Raw genomic sequence first — 4,148 nt, 5'->3', positions numbered from 1 at the left:
CCTCGGCAGCTCAGGCACCCTCTGCAGCCGCCGCTGCCTCGCTCCCAGCCCGGTCCCCATGGAAGAGATGGAAGAAGAGTTAAAATGCCCCGTGTGCGGCTCCTTCTATCGGGAGCCCATCATCCTGCCCTGCTCTCACAATTTATGTCAGGCGTGCGCCCGCAACATCCTGGTGCAGACCCCGGAGTCTGAGTCCCCCCAGAGCCGTCGGGCTTCGGGCTCTGGGGTTTCCGACTATGACTATCTGGACCTGGACAAGATGAGCCTGTACAGCGAGGCGGACAGCGGCTATGGCTCCTACGGGGGTTTCGCCAGCGCCCCCACTACCCCGTGCCAGAAGTCCCCCAACGGCGTCCGCGTGTTTCCCCCAGCTATGCCGCCACCGGCCACCCACCTGTCACCGGCGCTGGCCCCGGTGCCCCGCAACTCCTGTATCACTTGCCCCCAGTGCCACCGCAGCCTCATCCTGGATGACCGGGGGCTCCGCGGCTTCCCCAAGAACCGCGTCCTAGAAGGGGTAATTGACCGCTACCAGCAGAGCAAAGCCGCGGCTCTGAAGTGCCAGCTCTGCGAGAAGGCGCCCAAGGAGGCCACTGTCATGTGTGAACAGTGCGATGTTTTCTACTGCGATCCGTGCCGCCTGCGCTGCCACCCACCCCGGGGGCCCCTAGCCAAGCACCGCCTGGTGCCCCCGGCCCAGGGCCGCGTGAGCCGGCGGCTGAGCCCGCGCAAGGTCTCCACCTGCACAGACCACGAGCTGGAGAACCACAGCATGTACTGCGTGCAGTGCAAGATGCCCGTGTGCTACCAGTGCTTGGAGGAGGGTAAACACTCCAGCCACGAAGTCAAGGCTCTGGGGGCCATGTGGAAACTGCACAAGGTGAGTGCTAAGAAAACCCACCCCTAACTCCCCGCGCCTCCGATCTTCCGGTTTTGCAGCAGACGGTCCCCCTCTTTTGCTCACAGCGCATCCCAGAGGGGGCGCAATGCAGTTGCCTTCTATGTCTGCCTCCCCGGTCTGGTGCATTGCAGGAGGCGCAGGGGAATTTTAAACGGCGCACATGGGAGTTGCATGTCCCCAGAGAGTTGTTGCGGGGATGCCTTAGAGCGGGTCTCCCCAGACGCGCTGCCTGCCAGCCAGGAGCAGAGTTCTCCGCCGCTAGTCTGCAGCCCGTGGCAGCGGCCAGCGTGGGAAAGCGCCGCGTAGCTAGGCAGAGCCGCACAAGTGTCCAGAGCTGCCCGGCACGCTCGAGGGCAGGGCCGGCTGTGAGCCCCCGAGAGGGGTGGGCAGGGGCCATGGGGTCGCGCAGACGGCTGGGGGCTGTCGCTGCTGGATGGGCGGTCGCAGTGAGACACGGTGGGGGCAGGGGAGATGCCGCGGGCGGAATACTGATGAGCCCGCGCCGAGCCATACCTGGTGCTCCCTCCGGAGGGGACGCTGGGTCGGGGCGCCTCGTGCTGAAGAAGCAGAGCGAGGGAGACTGGAGCCTGCGTCGCCATGGCAACGCGGCGTGCAGGTTTGGGCACTGACCCTACCGGAGGGGACCTGGAGCCAGAGTTGCAAGAACCGAGTTTTTTACACGGTCACGGCCTGAAAGCCAGGCAGGTGTGTCTGCCAGGGAAAACCCCTCCCAGCCACCCACACACGCATTTCTTCAAGATTCAACCCCTTTCCTCTTCCAGTAATTCTTTGTGCAAACTTTGGGACACTTTTTCTGGTATCTTTTGATGGCGCCTCCACCCTGGCTAGTCAAGAAGAGTGCCTTTAATAACAGGTTAGGCCATGCCACTCCTCTGCTGGAAATCCTCCAGTGGTTCTCCACGTTGTTTCTCAGACCATCCTTAGAATGGTCTAGCAGGACCTCCATGATCTGTCCCCCTTTAAGCCCATCGACCTCATTGCCTCTCACGTACCCCTCTGCTCCAACCACACAGTGCCTCTTGCTGTTCCTCAACCAATGCCAGGCACCTTTCCACCCCACAGCTTTGCATTTGGTGTTCCCTCAGCCTGACACTCTCTTCTCTGATACCCTAGATCCCAATGGCTCACCCACTTGTCTCCTTCAGATCTTTGCTCAGATGTCACCTTTACAGTGAGACCTCCTGATACTAGGCCCACTCAGCTCCTGGCTGAAGTTCCCCCAAATCCATTACCAAGTCCAGCTGCCTGCCCCTAAGTAAAAATAAACAAGCCCAAAAGTTAAATGTTGGAGGAATAGGAAGTCAACTTTTATTCAGGAATTCTGGTGACCCAGGGAGAAATGTTAGGCTACCCATATCTCTGGTAAACCCTGAAGGAAAATGGACAAACTAAAGCCATCTCAAAGAGTCAGATTTACTGAGGAGTTTTTAAAGATGCCTTGAGGGAATGGAATGTGGGAAATGAAAAGCAGGAGGGAAGGGGACATGAGCTGTGGGGACGGGGGCTCTGTGCAAGGAGACAGGTGCAAGATCTCGCCAAGGCTCTGTCTGTTTTCTGTTCCCATCCTTGGCGTTATCTCAGGATCCTGATTCAGGGTGGAATCAGCACAGCTTTATCGATACCCTCCTTGGTTTCTCAGGGTCTGGACAGTGAATGTCTTGTGGCAAGTTTGCAGCTTCAGGCTGTCTAGAAAACAACTTTTGCTTTTATGTAAGTAATGTCATCTTGCCCCATAACCAAGACAACCAATGTCATCCTGCCCCGTATATATTCAAAATATCAAATAACCATGGGAAAAAGGGAACTCAGAGAAATTCATGTCAAGAAAAAAACTCTGTCCTTTTAAAATCTTTTAGATCCCATGCGGTTTTAGGTCCCAACATGGCTCAATCCTGCTCCCTCCAACACTTTCTGACTGCAATTGTTGCCACCCACCTCAGACACCCCCTAGTTCCCTCTCTGCTTTATTTTTATCAGTAGTACTTATCACCCCCTAGTTCCCTCTCTGCTTTATTTTTATCAGTAGTACTTATCACTATTTGGCACGCTATACATTTTAATTATGTTACTTTTGTATTTATTGTTCCCACACACATTCACTCACATACACTCTAGGAAATAAACTTGGTAAGGAAAGAGATCTTTGTAATATGCTCACACTGCTTAGAAGGAAGGGAACCACTCTTGAGGAGATGTGTTTAAATTTGACTTTTACTTATTAAATAATCCACTTTAGTTGGGTGTGTGGCAGAGCAGGGGTTCAGGATTATTGGAGGGAGGTTTTCTTTGCATCACCAAGGTACACACCTGAGGATGAGGCAGGGCAGTGAGGGTGGGGTTCAGGCCCCTGCTGTCACCCCACTTGGTTTCCCAGCATTCCTGGGAGACTAGAAAGGCTAGCGTTTGAGAGAGACTAACACTGTGGTTAAGGCTGGGACATTGATATTCTATTTAGAGCCAGAAAAAAATAAAATACTACTTTTTTAGCAATCAGTAAAGGTCTTGTCAACGCCTTATCCCAGTTGAATATGATCCATTGCAGTCACTGTATTCTCACATATAACCTATTAAACCATATACTGATGGAGATTTAATTCAGCACAAATTTGAGCCCCACTAGGCACACACCACTGTTTTTAAAACACTTCAATTTAAGTTTTAAAAACTGACATTTAATTTTGAAAGTTTTCAGAACTTCAGTTCACAGCTAATTTTTTCTTAAACCACGGACTATATGATGAATTGCCCTACAAAATATCCTTGGAACTAAGAAATTAATCACCCTGTCTGGAAAAAGAACTTAGAGCTACACGCTAATTAGAATGGTCAAACCACAGCATTATTTTTCTCTGACAAAGAGCCTATCCTTTATCCATTAAGACCAAAAGGAACCTTTAAATCTCTGTCAAGCCCCGTGTAGATTTGAAATGTTAAACCATTTGTTTTATCAGTAATGGAAGTTGTGAATAAAGACTGTGGTGCTGACTGAGTTGAAATCTGGATATCTGTCTGCTAAAAAAGAACAGTGTTAAAACACTTGAGACATAAGTAGGCTAGAAGATCTAGGCTCTGGAATCTTTTGCACTTTTTCCAAAATAGTAAGTAGGCCTAATTTTTGTTCATTCAATGAAAGGATTATTAAACTGCCAAGAAAAAATAAGGCAGAAGGATGACAGATTTACATTCAATTGTCATCTGTTAGATGAACAACAAACATTACCCCCCC

General features: G+C 51.3%; 1 pseudogene across 1 annotated transcript; it reads left to right on the top strand.

Moving 5' to 3' along the window:
• The first annotated feature begins 6 nt into the window (after nucleotides 1–6).
• Nucleotides 7–907, top strand: LOC103585448 (annotated as a pseudogene). The gene has a single exon (XR_550077.1). The product of XR_550077.1 is annotated as an E3 ubiquitin-protein ligase TRIM9 pseudogene (transcript).
• Nucleotides 908–4,148: the final 3,241 nt, after the last annotated feature.

The sequence above is a fragment of the Galeopterus variegatus genome, unplaced genomic scaffold (assembly GCF_000696425.1).
Source record: "Galeopterus variegatus unplaced genomic scaffold, G_variegatus-3.0.2 Scaffold240, whole genome shotgun sequence".
Classification (NCBI taxonomy): Eukaryota; Metazoa; Chordata; class Mammalia; order Dermoptera; family Cynocephalidae; genus Galeopterus; species Galeopterus variegatus.
The sequence above is the reverse complement of the archived record's forward strand: the minus strand, read 5'-3'. Positions and strand labels throughout refer to the sequence as shown.